The sequence below is a fragment of the Bos grunniens genome, chromosome 23 (genome assembly GCF_055505025.1).
Source record: "Bos grunniens cultivar Pamir isolate PY7600 chromosome 23, Bosgru_T2T1.0, whole genome shotgun sequence".
NCBI classification, from domain to species: Eukaryota; Metazoa; Chordata; class Mammalia; order Artiodactyla; family Bovidae; genus Bos; species Bos grunniens.
Window position 1 is genome coordinate 42,907,394 of NC_141187.1, and position 15,695 is coordinate 42,923,088.

General features: G+C 45.1%; 1 protein-coding gene across 3 annotated transcripts in view; it reads left to right on the forward strand.

Annotated features, from left to right (window-relative positions):
• The first annotated feature begins 2,105 nt into the window (after positions 1-2,105).
• Positions 2,106-15,695, forward strand: part of DTNBP1 (dystrobrevin binding protein 1) — a 191,300-nt gene continuing 177,710 nt past the window's right edge. Inside the window, exon 1 of one of the 3 annotated variants that reach the window (XM_086370226.1) lies at positions 2,106-2,194. The gene's annotated coding sequence lies outside the window, so the exon portion shown is untranslated. The remainder of the gene's footprint in view (positions 2,195-15,695) is intronic. The other 2 variants (XM_086370232.1, XM_086370222.1) reach the window with 2 other exon arrangements.

Here is a 15,695-nt window from a genome sequence, read left to right on the forward strand (position 1 = left end):
TGAATCTGCAAAGCTATAAAGCATAGAGCTGGCTTCAAACTCCAGCCTGGTGTCCACCAAGCCCATGCTGCTAGTCACCGTCATAATACCCTCCCCATCACTGGGTAGCCCACCGGTCACTAAGAAAATGCCCAGTTGTCCAGCTGTCACCACTTTACAGAAGAGGCAGAAGCAAGGAGTGGAAATAAAGAGCATCTCACAGGTTGTGTGTGTAGAGGTCTGATAATCCGCCAATAGAGTCTCAGTCCTGGTGGAGAAAGTCAAGGACAGCAGGTGCAACAACTTTCTTGTCTAGATAAGAAAACATAAGTCCAGAAAGAGTGATTTCCAAGGTTCATAAGCAGGTTGACTTCAGAGTCCTATTTCCTCGTTCTAAGTGAAGTCTCTTTCTCCCGCACCCCCTAGTTTCCTGTTTACCAGGTAGCAGAGAAGAGAGCAAACTTCCCAGGTGGCACACTGGAAAAGAACCCGCCTGCCAATGCAGGAGACACAAGAGAAGCAAGTTCCATCCCTGGATCAGGAAGATGCCCTGGAGAAGGGAATGACAACCCACTCCAGTATTCTTGCCTGGAGAATCCCACAGACAGAGGAGCCTGGAGGGTGGCAGGGGGTCCATGGGGTGGCAAAGAGTCGGACACGACTGAATGACTCAGCACACAGAGGACAGAGCAAGGGGACCGGCAGACTCAACTCACAGCCTGAAATGAGCTAATGTGTTCACAGAGGCTAATATGAGTGTCATAGGCCGGGAACAAGAGGAGGAGGAGCTTGCTTGTGTCTGGTGAGATTGGGGGAAACCTCACAGAGGAAGTGGCTTTTAACTTGAAGCAAAATCAGATAGGCTTCCATCTTGCTGAGCTGAAAGAAAGAACATTTCCATAGGGTGGAAAGAGTATATGCAAAGGCGGGAAGAGGGAAGATTTGTTGACCATCAGGTGTCCTGAATTGTCTTAAGCAGAGGAGGCCTGTGAGAAAAAGAAGCAAGAGACAAGGAAGTGGGAGCCAGGGCCCCGTCCAAGGGGGCTGGACCCTAATTCAAAGACAGTGGGACCATGGCTACTGTGTCCAGTGCGGGGGTGTAGGGGCTGTGCTTCCAAAGGACACAGCCCAGACTGAAGGGGACGGTCAGAGACGGGTCATAGAGTCCATCCTCTCACAACGCAGCAGATGCCTGGCCCACTGCCAAGGTCGTGGGAAAGGGAGCGACCAGAGATGGGGTGGGGGGCGCAGAGAGCTCCAGCAGAGAGGCGAACGAGAGCAGGGGCAGCGAGGGCTGTGGGAGATGGAAATCCACCTTCTCCATGAGGGGGTGGGATGGTGCTTATACAGGACACCACCCGTAAAACAAAAAAGAGAAAAAGAAAAGGTGGGATGATAAAGTCCTTCTGGTCATTTTACAAAAAAAATCCTGCAGGAGAGGAAAACCCTGTAGGAAAGGAGACTGGGGGTTGGGGGCTGGGGTTTGAGGTGGGCTGCAGGGCAGGAGGAGAGGAGGGGTTGGAGGTCGAGGGGAGGGGCGTGGGTGAGGGGGAGCAGGCGGGCCTCGGAGGAAAGCCTCCAGAGTCTGCCCCTTGGCCTGGGGGGACTGGTGACTAAAGCGGTCTCAATGAGGGGCAGTACGTGGTGAGGAACAAAGTCCGGGGGGATGTTAGGAGCTCAACTGCACTGAATCAGATCCTCTTGAATGTAGCACAGTCGGCGGCATCAGATGAGATAGTGAAAAGAGAATTCCATTCAGGTGGTTCACCTGCAGAGACTTGAAAGAGGGTGTGGGCAGAACTAAAGAGACTAACCCCCAGAGACCAGCAACAGCCGAAGCCACCCACCCCGGGCCTGAGCAGAGGGCAGTGAAGGTGGGACTGCGGCCCCAGAGAGGGTGGTCACACGGTCATCAATGTAGGGCCAGCACGGGGATGGACAGAGAAGAAACACCCCAACTTCTCCCCCACTGCGGGCTCCTGGGTAGTGCTCACTGACCGATCACAACAGAGAGTGGGGCGCGAGGCAGCCCAGGTGATGTGATTGTTCGGGACCACAGCCCTCCCAGGTGCCAAGCAAGGCAGGGAAGGGATTTGAGGGCAGAGCAAATGCAGATGAACTGACACACACAGCTTGCAAGCAGCTTTCCCCCAAATCCATCAGAACACGATGATGTCGCTGGTGTGTGATCCACACTGCTCTTCTCTCTGTGCGGGTGAGTGACGGGTGAGCTTTGGGGGGGCTGGGGGTTTGGGGGCCTCCGGACTCCGTACAGCTTTGTTACTACACCTCACCAGCTTCTTCTCCCCAAATGTCTGAAAACCAGCATCTTTGGAGTCCCATCTGAGTGCTGTGCACTATAAACCCACAAGCAGGTGAGCACGAACTTTCCGTGGTGGCAGACTTTGCCCTCGTATGCCCGTATTTTCCATAAACTAAAATCTTCTCTAGTATTTTTGTCATAAGTGTGAGAGGAAGTTTGGGAGATGTGGTTTGGCAGGTGAATTGTGGAAATTCCCAGGTATTTGGTATCTGAAGATAAGAGTGAAATTATTGGATCACTCATAAAGCCTTTTGCCACACCTGGTGCCAGAAAATTTTAAATGTACAGTTTTGGGAGCAGGAGAAAGGAAATGCAGAGAAGGACTAGTGATAAATGTAAAGCCATATAGGATTAGGAAAGGTACTGGCAGATGAGATGACTTGTTGCAGACCTGGGAAAGGTGAATTTTTATTACTTTTTTATTTTTAGCTGCGCTTCCTTGCTATGCGTGGGTTTTCTCTGGTCATGGCGAGTGGGGGCTACTCTCCAGGTGCAGGGCGCAGGCTTCTCATTGAAGTGACTTCTCTTGTTGCAGAGCACGGGCTCTCGGGTGCTCGGGCTTCACTAGTTGCAGCCAAGTAGGCTCAGTAGTTGGGGTTCCCGGGCTCTAGCGCACAGGCTCAGTGGTTGTGGCGTGCGGGTTTAGTTGCTCCTTGGCATGCGGGATCTTCCCAGACCAGGGACCGAACCGGTGTCTCCTGCATTGATTGACAGGTGGATTTTTTATCACTGAGCCACCGAAGCCCAGTGTGAGTTATTTGCATAATAACAGACGGCGTCACCACGCACTGCCCCAGGTGCCCAGCCCCGGGAGATCAGTGTCCTTGTGACAGCCTCGAGCCTCTGCAGGCCTGACACAACACCCACAGGCCTGCAGCCCTTCATCCTAAGTTGACAGAGTGCTAAGTGAAAGTCGCTCAGTCATGTCTGACTCTTTGTGACCCTATGGACTATACAGTCCATGGACTTCTCCAGGACTGGAGTAAGCTGCCTTTCCTTTCTCCAGGGGATCTTCCCAACCCAGGGATCAAACCCAGGTCTCCCACATTGCAGGCAGATTCTTTACCAGCTGAGCCACAATCCTAGTTTGACAGGGTGCTAAGATTCCATCCAATCAAAATTGCATCATCAATTTAAAAGCGGCTTGTTTTGAGGAGAAAAAGACATTACCGAATCATATGTTCACATCAGTTTTCAGAAACATAAAATTAGAAAAAACCTTCCATCAGACTTCAGATCTTCCAGCTTCCAGGGTGCCAGCTAGAAGTCGTTTTCTTGATGACAGTAATTCTCATGAAAGTACCAGTGAGTCTGAATTCCCTTAAGGAGACTTTTTCTCTTCCGAAGAGTGCCCTGCTAGCCTAAATGACTCTCTCAGTTGTGCAACGGGGAAAAGGAGGTAGTTTTGACCCAGAAAAAAATATCTTCAGACGTTTGGTACCTTATTTCCAAAGACCGCCCCTGGACTTTTCAGCTCGAGAACTCAAAAGAGCTTCTCTGAGTCACCGGTTGTTTTTCAAGAGTGTCAGCTAAGGAAATAGTAGAAATGAATAGGGATCGATCCCTATTTCCAACCCAAGATCAGCGAGGCCTCCAAAGTCAGCTCCTTACAGGAAGCACCTGCGGTTTTTGGCCAAGTGACCCTGATGACAGGAGGTATGAGTCCTCTTCAACATAAACTATCCCACCACCTGTAAACTAAGCCGAAGGCTCACACGTGACCAATGCTAAGGAGAGGGGTGTACAATGCAGGACAGGATTAGGAGACATGCCTTGTGAAGAAGGCCAGGGAAGTCTTTTTTTTTCTTTCCTCTCTTTTTAACTGAAGTATAGTTGATTTACAATGTCATGTTAATTTGTGCTATACAGCAAAGTGAGCAAGTTATATACGTATATACGAGGGAAGACCTGGGGGCTCCATCACTGTCTGTGGGGTGGGTGGGGGCTCTTGTTGGCTGTTTCCTCACTGAGTTTGGGAAAACCCTGCAATGGCTTCAGATAGTTTTCACATGAAAAAAGATTCTTTATGGGCTTCATGACTCAAGCACTGTATCACCTTTCCAAGCTGATCAAGAACAAAAAGTGGCCCTTCATTAAACTGCTACAGTGCATGGTGTTTTTTTGATTTTTTTTAAATTTTATTTTATTTTTAAACTTTACAATATTGTATTAGTTTTGCCAAATATCGAAATGAATCCGCCACAGGTATACCTGTGTTCCCCATCCTGAACCCTCCTCCCTCCCCATACCCTCCCTCTGGCTCATCCCAGTGCACCAGCCCCAAGCATCCAGTGTCATGCATCGAACCTGGACTGGCGACTCGTTTCATACATGATATTACTCCACCTATTATTATTAAAACACCATGCTATTATTGAAACATGTATAGTAGCATGGGGTTTTAATAACAATAGGTGGAGTTGCTCTCCTCCCAGAGTCCCTGTACTCTGTTATGCATTTAACTTATCTTCACAAGAGTTCAGAAACACACTTTCAGATACCACTTCATGGTGGATTTGGGGAAACTGAGGCACGGGGTTGCTAAATAACTGCTGAACTATGTTTTGGCCACCCAGGAGGCAATTGATTCCTTTTCACCATCACAAAAGGCTCTCCACTGACAGTCAGTCCAGGTTCAATGCATGATGCAGGATGCTTGGGGCTGGGGCACTGGGAACCCAGAGGGATGGGATGGGGAGGGAGGTGGGAGGGGGGTTCAGGATGGGGAACACCCGTGGCGGATTCATGTCAATGTATGGCAAAACCAATACAATATTGTAAAGTAATTAGCCTCCAATTAAAATAAATGAATTTTTAAAAATTTAAAAATTAAAAAAAATAAGGGAGGGAGGAGGGTTCAGGATGGGGAACACATGTATACCTATGGCGGATTCATTTTGATATTTGGCAAAACTAATACAATTTTGTAAAGTTTAAAAATAAAATTTGTAGTTGGAAAAAAAATAAAATCTAAAATATAAATAAATAAATAAATTTTTTAAAAAGGTGAGTCTGTAGCTGAGAAGGAAAGAGGACGCAGGCCTCATTTTCCAGGTTTTGTGTTCCTCACCTTGTAAATCAGTGGTTCCCAAATCATAGTGGTGAAATGCGCTGGGTTCCCCTTTCTGTCCTGCCTCAGACCTGCTGCATCTGAATCACCAGAGGGTGAGACAGGATGTCGTTAGCTGCATCCCTCCCCTTTTTCTGATGTTCAGTCACAGTTGGGTCCCCCCGGCTAGGGGTGTCCTGGGGGAGCTTCACTTGGACATCTCTAGGCACTCTGCTTCCTGGTACCAGGTGCTGTCTGGACACATTTGGTCTTTGGTTGGGCTTCCCTGGTGGTTCAGTGGTAAAGAATCTGCCCGCAATTCAGGAGACGTGGGTTTAATCCCTGGGTCAGGAAGAAACCCTGGAGAAGGAAATGGCAACCCACTCCAATGTTCTTGCCTGGGAAATACCATGGACAGGGGAGCCTGGCGGGCTACCATCCATAGGGTCACAAAAGAGTCAGACACAACTGAGCAACTAAACAACAATCACATCCAGGCCCAAGTTGTCCCCTGAAGGATGAATCTGGGCCTTGCTGTGAGTTTCCCTGCTCACAAAGATTAGCAGTCATTTCCTTGCACCAGGGCATGTTCCCTGCGTCCTAGCCTCCGATCAGCGTAGAGAATGAAGCATGGAGTCAGACGGCTGTGTGAACTGGGGCAAGCCTTTGATTTCTCCCAGGGCTTGAGCCTCGGCTTTTTCATCTGTATAAAGGATGGGGTTGGGGGTGGGCGGTGGAATGGCAATGTAAAAGGAGAATTACTAAAGGAGTCAAATGGTATCTGATAAATACCTGACGTGGTTTTCAACAACTGACAGTCCTCTTTCCCTCCATTTCTGTAATGTGGATTCTGGGAATCTCTGCTCCTTCTTTTTGTTAGAACAAAGATGTGGTAAATTATTCTGTGTCCATTCAAGTTTTTTACCTTTTTTTACAATTTTTAGCTTTTTAAGTTAAAAGTTCAGTTTTTAATTTTTGCATTTTACAATTTAACTATCTGGGACTTCCCCAGAGATCCAATAGTTAAGACTCCACACTTCTAATGCAGGGGAATGGGTTCGATCTCTGGTCAGGGACTAAGATCCCACATGCCATGAGGCATGGCAAAAAAAAATTTTCTTTTAATTAAAAAAAAATTTTTTTTTGACTATCTGACTCTCCCATGTTGGCTGAGAAGAATCTTTAACTGTAATTCCTGGTTAAATAAACAGCTTTCTACAGCTACTCACATGATTCTTACCCAACAGAGTTACCCAGGTGGAAAGTAGTTTGATTGTAAATCTACGTTTTGGAGTATCAGTTTGGAGATTGAGACCGCTGTCCACTGCTTTTGTTCATGAGGCTGTATCTGTGTCATTGCTTTATTATTTACTAATAATCATGAAGTTTCTGACTGTATCTAGGTCTGGGCTCTTTTGAGAGTCTTCCTGCAGGACTCCACAGACATCTCAGCTTTGCAGCCAACTATCGCAAACACAACCTCCAAATTTGATGAGGTAACATCTCAACAGAGAGAGATGTGATTTTATTTATATTGTATATGAGACAGAAGGCTTGTCTTCCCAGATACAGAAATTCAGAGCTCAGGAGACTGTAGTGTGACCAGCCATCCCTGTGTGCTGGGATTGTAGTGTTCACTGGACCTGGGAGTTTCAGTTTTAAAACCAAGAATGTCCCAGGCAAAGGGGGACAGCTTGGCCTCCCTGGCAGGGAAGGGATGGGCACAGAGAGGTCCTTCCCATCCTCTCTCAACAACTTGAAGGAGGTGGAGTTCCCTTCGACTGGCCATCCACCCCCACCGATGGGTAAAGCAGCCCAGGTCAGACGTGCTTCTCGGCAGCCTTGGGTACACCTGCATACCTCATGCTAGACTCCAGCCTCTAGAGAAATCCTGGCTCTTTGAAATCTGAAACTTGTTGAGGGAATAGCAAACAGAGCAGCTGGGACTTCCCACTTCTGGAACCCTGCGAATTTGCTCAGAATTCTCTTTCCCTCAGATATTACACTCAGGGCCAGTCTTGTGGCAGGCAGAGGGTGGGAAAGTCGATAGACTCTGCCACCTACTAGCAGTGTAGGCTGGACAAGTCCTCTCTGAATGTCTGTTTATCACCCACACTTTGGTGATGACGTCTTCAGAGAGCCGTGGTGAGAGTCCTGCAGGTAACACGCGGGCACTAACAAAGGCGCTGAATTTATGCCCATTTCTCTCCCCATCTCTGTGCCCTTCATGAGACATGTACTTAGGGATGCTGTGATAACACCCTCCAAACATTCCCCCCTGAGTTTAAGATTCTAATGCTCACTGTTAGAATTGCAGAACATTGAGTTGGAAAAACAGTTTTCAATGTTCTGTTCTTTTCTCCAAAATGAGTATTATTAATGATCCATGAGGCTATGAGTTGTAAAAATCCAGATTCTCCAATCTAGCCATTTGATGGATAAAGAAACCAAGGCCCAGAGTGCATGGGTGGGTAATAGACCTGCTACATAGATCTAGAAGCCGGCCCTCTAACTTTAAATCTCCTGATCCAGCGGCTCCTCCATCGCACTCTCTCTATTCCTTTTCTCAAGGATTTGGTCTCTGGCAATGGAAAGAGTTGGGAGAACAAGAATAAGAGCTTTGGGAAGTTATTACCAAGATATTAACATTGTGCTTAGTCATTCATTTGTGTCCGACTCTTTGTGACCCCACGGACTGTAGCCCGCCAGGCTCTTCCGATCATGGGATTCTCCAGGCAAGAATACAGTAGTGGGTTGCCATTCCCTTCTCCAGGGGATCTTCCTGGTCTAGGGATGGAAGCTGTATCTCCTGCATTGGCAGGCAGATTCTTTACCACTAGTGCTACCTGGAAAGCCCATTACTGAATTTTGATTAAAGGGGGCAAGAGCTGGTTTTACTGGAAGGAAGTAGGAAGGCCAGTGGGGGAGAGACAAGAAGACAGGGTTTAGAAACACTATCTCAAAAGAACACAGTGAACTTTACCCAACTAGTCACCGTCAGGGTGACCCCAATCAAGAGATTATGCTGGACTGCTTGATGATAGTGACCCAAACTTGGCTACTTTTTTAAGGGGTCCAATTCTAGCTACTGTGACAATTACTAAGACATAGAGTTTCCTGATGTGGAATTGTGGAAACAGCAGCCCCATCATAAAAAGGGGGGCTGGCACCAGCTTTCCCAAGCTGTCAGATGAGTCTCTTTTGTATCTAGGGCACAGGAAATAGGAGGTTCACCCGTTTCATTATATCTGTGGTTCCGCAGTACTTTTGCTAGACCTTGGGGCTGCTCTGTAATTCAGGCTTGTGTCTTAGGATGGCTCTCTCCTTGATAAATCGTGCTGGTGATGTGAAATCACTTTGTAAGTGGGAAGGAATGAAATGCGTAATCGAAAACCTGTACCCAATTTGCTCAGCCTAAGAATCTGACGGTGCAAAAGGTAGAAAGTGCTTCTGGCCAAGCACGGATTGTGAAATGAATTAGAAAACAGAGGAGCTGTTTTACAGTCACCCCTTTGCAGCTCGCGAGTAACCCTGAGGGCTGCTGAGTAACCCCATCATTTTGCCCAAGAGGGAACTATAACTACAATTTCAAGTTACTTTAACTGTAGATTTTTTTGTCCTAAACTATAGATAAGAATTGGGATTCAGACTTAATTCCCCGCTCCTTACAAACCTGTGAAGAAAAATGAGCCTGTTTATCAGGTCCTCAGAAAGTTGAAGATTTAGCTAGATTTAGTAATACCCCATGACAAAGACAAAGTCTGCCCCAGAATAACAGAAGCAGTGTAGAGAGTGTATTCTAAAAAGTATGTTCAATTATGCATTAGATTAAAATGGAAAGTAAATTATAGGTGAAATTGCACATAACAAAGATTTCGGAGCTCTGTCCTGACCCACTTATTAAGAACCATATTTGGAAGGTCAGGATTTCATTAAGCTAAAAGAAGTTAACGATCTCTTGAAATTTGTCAAAATGGGTTTGACACTTAGTAAAATAATAATAATAGTAAAAGCTTGAAGTGAAGTGTTAGTTTAGTCGTGTCTGACTCTTTGAGACCCTGTGGACCGTAGCCTGCCAGGCTTCTCTGTCTATGGAATTCTACAGGCAAGAATACTGGAGTGGGTAGCCATTCCCTTCTCCAGGGCAATCTTCCTGACTCTGGGATTGAAACTGGGTCTCCTGCATTGCAGGCAGATTCTTTACTACTGAGCCACCAGGGAAGCTGTAAATATTTATCTTGTGTCAAGGGAGAAGCCAATCACTTCCCATGTATTTTATAGCTGACACAAAAATCAGCATGCAACAAATGTTTGGTATTGTCATACTTATCACATTTAACCATTACAATCTTATGAGTTATGTACCCTTATTGTTCCCATTTTGTATATAAGCAAACTGAGATCCCAAGACATAAGTAATTTGTCCAAGCTCCCATACCTGTTAGACATGAGTATTAGTTCATTTCCATCTAACAGGAAGGCCATGCTTTGACTGCTATGCTCTAATATCCCATTGCTGTCCACACTGCCCTTATTTAAGGTCTTTGTCCATGCAGCAAAATCAATTATGCAACTAAAAATAAGAATCACATAGATGACATATATGAATTCTTAGCATATATATGGGTAAGAGTGTGGACTTTGGACCCAGTCCTACTACTTACCAGCTATGTGGTCTTCCACAAGTTACTAACCTTTCTGTGTCTTGGGTTCCTTGTCTATAAAGTGAGGATAATAATACCTACCACATAGGTTTGTTGGAGAAAAAGATTAACACCAGACAATACCTCTGTAAATGTTGTACATGCAAGCCCAGTTGCTCAGCTGTATCCAACTCTTTGCAACCTCATGGACTGTGTAGCTCACCAGGTTCTTCTGTCCATGGAATTTTCCAGATAAGAATACTGGAGTGGTTTGTCATTTAAGAAACCATCCCAACCCAGGGATTGAACCTTTGTCTCTTGCGTCTCCTGTATTTCTTTACCATTGCGCTATCTTGGAAGCCCTTTTGTAAATGTTGCCTATTATTATTACGAAATGAACCTACTATCTTAAATGTAAGTAGCCTCTCAATGACAGTACTTGCCCACACAATTCCTTTTACACAATTTTAACTCAGTATTTTGTAAAAAGTGTAATAAAGTCTTGAGATGTTTTTCCATCTTAGGGAGACACCATCAGCCTAACAGCTATAAAATCTAGGAGACTGAGCTTGCCCCAGCCATGTGAGTGATGGTTCCAGAGTGCCTTAAAACAGGGGTCCCCATCTCCAGGTCCCCATCCTGTCAGATCAGGGGCAGCAATAGATTAGAAATAAAGTGCACAATAAGTATAATGTGAATCATCTCGAAATCATGGCCCACCTGGTCTGCGGAAAAATTGTCTTCAACGAAAGCGGTCCCTGATGCCAAAAGTGTTGGGGACTGCTGCACAAGGAATGGAGGGTCGATTGTACCATGTACTTTTTCCCTTTGGTATTTGCAGACAGATGATTGTGTGGAGATGACTATAACGATCAGAGTTGTCCTCACATGGAGCCCTTGTGAACCTGTCAATTCAGGCATGGTCACATGCCTACTGTTTCCAGGTCAATCAGCTTCCTGCCTTCATTGGTGAAACCCAAGACTCACCAGGCAGGCTTTCCTGCCAGGAAGTATGAACTAAACATCTGTCATTCCACCATTATAGCTTCATCTCTAGCTCTCAAAAGCCTCTCTTCTGAAGAATCCATGAATAGAATTTAAATATGCCTGGAAGGTTCCAAACTTTAGTGGAACCTGCTCAGAGTGCCATATCATTTGACACCTTCTGCAAGTGTCCAGATGAAAAGTAAAACACTTCTAAGAACTGGACCCGGGAAGGTGAAGGAGCAGGCAGTGAAGCCACCCAAGAGCCTCTGTTCTGGTGTGGGTCCCCAGGCCCCTTGAGGCATGAACTGTATGTCTTGCCTATAAAAAGACAACCAATAATTGAATTAGCTGTTTGTGCCTTTGTCTGCAAGATTATATGGAAAAGCTTCTGAGATCAGTAAATTCCCAGTCTTTAAGTATTTGTCTTCATTGAGGATCCCAGGAATTGTCTAAGGCTTTCCAGAACAAATGAAGGGCTTGATTATTAACATTCAAAAGACTAAGATCATGGCATCCAGTCCCATGACTTCATGGCAAATAGATGGGGAAAAAATGGAAACAGTGACAGACTTTATTTTCTTGGGCTCCCAAATCATTGCAGATGGTTACTGCAGCTGTGAAATTAAAAGACACTTGCTCCTTGGAAGAAAAGCTATGACTGACCAATCTAGACAGCATATTAAAAAGCAGAGACATTACTTTGCCAACAAAGATCCATCTAGTCAGAGCTATGGTTTTTCCAGTAGTCATGTATGGATGTGAGAGCTGAACCATTAAGAAAGCTGAGTGCTGGAGAATTGATGCTTTTGAATTGTGGTGTTGGAGAAGACTCTTGAGAGTCCCTTGGACTGCAAGGAGATCCAACCAGTCCATCCTAAAGGAAATCAGTCCTGAATATTCACTGGAAGGACTGATGCTAAAGCTGAAACTCCATTACTTTGGCCACATGATAACAAAGAACTGACTCATTGGAAAAGACCCTGATGCTGGGAAAGATTGAAGGCGGGAGGAGAAGGGGATGACAGAGGATGAGATGGTTGGATGGCATCACCAACTCAATAGATGTGAGTTTGAGCAAGCTTTGGGAGTTGGTGATGGACAGGGAAGCCTGGCATGCTGCAGTCCATGGAGTCGCAAAGAGTCATACAGGACTGAGCAACTGAACTGAAACTGATTATTAAATTCTTTATCATTAAACAATTAGTGATTCACATCAGTTCAGTTCAGTTCAGTCGCTCAGTCGTGTCCGACTCTTTGCGACCCCATGAATCGCAGCACGCCAGGCCTCCCTGTCCATCACCAACTCCGGGAGTTCACCCAGACTCACGTCCATCCATTCGGTGATGCCATCCAGCCATCTCATCCTCTGTCATCCCCTTCTCCTCCTGCCCCCAATCCCTCCCAGCATCAGAGTCTTTTCCAATGAGTCAACTCTTCGCATGAGGTGGCCAAAGTACTGGAGTTTCAGCTTTAGCATCATTCCTTTCAAAGAAATTCCACACACATAAGTCTAATTAAAAATGAACTACTCTGTTTAATGATTGTTGCAAAGAAGATAAAACTGCTCTAGTTGTTCTAAACATTTAACGTCCATCTAGGGGGAAATGCAACTTTTACCAGGGATTGGACCATCAGGATCTTAGTGAATGCAGGTCCCTCTCAGGCAGATTAAGGACATTGCCTTCAGATGCTCTTCAATTATCTTTAAAATGAAATAAGAGAGGAAATGAAGTTAGTACCCAGGACCACAGAGGACATGTTCTCTCCATTTCTTTGTTATTCAAATGAAAAAATTTCTTTATTCAACAAAGAAGCATTTAAGATTCATATCTAAATGTTAATTTTGGAAATCAGAATTGTTTTATCCTTTCCTGTATTGTATTTGCTTACACCTCCCCCAAAAGTATGTTTACTCATTTTTAAATCCAAAGTGTCATAATTTGCTTTCACAAAAAAACTTAGTCTTTTGGGCTTTGGGGGTTTTGTTTTGTTTTAAATTGAAGAAAAAACTGATTACAGAATTGTTATGCTGATACCTTCAAACAGCCTTGCTCCACGTCCTGCCCTGGAAAGCCACATTTCAAACTGGAAGATGACAGCGCATCATGAACAAAATATCAAATTGAATGTAAAAGTGGATTAAAGGTGATTTAGACCTTTGAGGAGCAGCAGGCAAGCTATGGTACCTGCGATATTATTAAGACTGGAGTTTGGGTGATTATGTTTATGTCTCAGTTCAAATGAGGTTAATGGGCTTTCAGATTATCACTGGGGGAGGGCAGGCAGAACCAGCATCTTTCATGAGATGAGCCTGAGTTCCTTGCATTGTTCTGCAAACCCTTTAGTAAGTATGTGACCTTTTACTTAAACCAGTACTCCCTTTTCCTCCACATTTATTTCACTTGTTTGGTACATTCTATTACTCTCTTCCACAAGAGTAAAGAAAGCATTGAATAGAATCGAACTTTGACTCCTCATTTGGACTTTGTTCAGGAAGATATTATATAGGCATTTCCTGCTTTAAATACAAGCCTAATGGGATTTGCTGATTTTTTGCACGTGACGTATTAGAAAGAGAGGTGCCTCCGAGATTTGGGGACAAAGAAACTGGAAAGTGAACTTACCATTTACTAAGATGGGAAGATGCAAAACAGGCTTGAAGAGGAAGGTGTCAAGGGTTGGCTTCTGAACATGTTAGGTTTGAGATGTCTATTATATGCTCAAGAGGAGCTACTGATTACACTATGGCATAGACTAGACTAGACCAGGCCAGAAATGAGAGCTGGCATCATAGGTGAGAGCTCCTCGGTGAAGGACTTAGGGATGCTGGGCTAGGGGTAATGGGTTACTTTATCCTAGAACCCTTTACTTTTTAACCCAAATGTACTTGTGAACATCCAAGAGAAGGATTTAAAGTTTACCAAACTTATTTAGGTTATTTATTAAATTTACCACACATTTTAGGGAGCTTCCAGTCACACTATTATTCTGTAGAATGCCCTTTGCAGAATACCTTTGAAGACAGCAAATGTTAGTTTTATCATAGAACTATCTCTACCTTGCAGCAAGATGGCATGCAAAAGCAGTAAGAGTTTGGAATGGATATCCTTTAATGCAAGATGGTTTCAACAACTTGTGCACTATACTTGTGACAACTCAAGTGCACTACATTTATTGTGCACTTAATTTCTATTATTATTACATCAGCTCCACCTCAGATCATCAGGCATTAGATCCTGGAGGCTGGGGACCCCTACTATAATCAGTACCTCATTACTTTTGTGCTTCTTTGCATTCTCCCTTGTGAATTACTAGAACCCCATTCTTACTTGGAAAGCAGATTCTTTGGGGCTTGTTTATATGAATTGAACCCTAGATCTTGATCAGCTTACCCCTTGGGTGAACGAATAAAGTTAGGCTTCTAAACCGGCAGGGCAAAGGACTCAACCTCACAGAGTCCAGGCTGATTTAGTTCAGCTTGCCTTTATTCCTTGCTTTTCCCCAACTCTGTGGGTCCTATATATTCAGACCGCTACCTCTCATACTCCTCTTGATCGGTGTTAGCCTAGAACCTCTTGTGCTACGCCCACCGCAGTTCTCTTCCCTGATGACCCTGTGTTCTCCTAGAACGTAAACCTCATACAGACCAATAACCGAATCTACGTCTCCTGCTTCCAGCTTTCTCCAGAATCCTACGACGGCATTTTTGCATTGCCAGGCGAGTTTTTTTACCACTACCACCACCAGGAAGCGCCTAGGATGGTATTTCTAACTGCCATTAGCATCTCTATTGTGGTATCCTAGAAGCATCTCCAACTCAGTGTTTCTCCAACTGAGATCAACCTTCCCCTCATCTAAAACTTGGTAGAGTTTAGATAAAAGGGAGTTTCTAGTGGCACTTCTTATGATTTGAGTGTTTTCCTTTAATTTGCTTGTTTGCTTCCTGAGAGCTCACCCATTCCCAAGGCACCTGAAAAATTCAGAAGGTGAGACCAGACCACCTCTAAAGCATTTGACCACCACCCTCTAAAGCATTCTTCTGGGACTTCTGGTGGTCCAGTGGTTAAGACTCCATGGTTTCAATGCAGAGGGTACTGGTTCAGTCCATGGTCAGGGAACTAAGGTCCCACAAGCTGTGTGGTGTGATCAGAAAAAAAAATTGCATTCTTCCTTGCCAGTCCCTTGCCAGTATCTCAAACCAGATCGCACATTTTGATTCCCTCCTCAGGGTGAGTTCCTCACCCAGCAAGTAAATTGCTTATAAATCTTAGCATGAAGCCAAAGAATCATCCAATTTCTCCATGCAGTCTTTGTCTGTCTGAAGAGGCTCATCAAACTCCCGTAGCCCACGACATTAGCACCCTGTGGCCCAGGAAGCTCATCAAACTCCCATAGCCCATGACATTAGCACCCTGTGGCCCAGGAAGCTCATCAAACTCCCATAGCCCATGACGTCAGTGCCCTATGTCTCGCCTACCCCACCGCCACCTTCAGTGTGCCCCCGAGTAGGTGGGAGCTCAGAGCCCAAGTCCCCTCTTTTGCTCCAGGAATAGACAATTCTGATTATCCTAACACTTGTCCTGTTATATTGTAATTATCAGAAACAGAAGGAAACCAATATTTACTGAAGGCAATGGCACCCCACTCCAGTCCTCTTGCCTGGAAAATCCCATGGATGGAGGAGCCTGGAAGGCTGCAGTCCATGGGGTCGCTG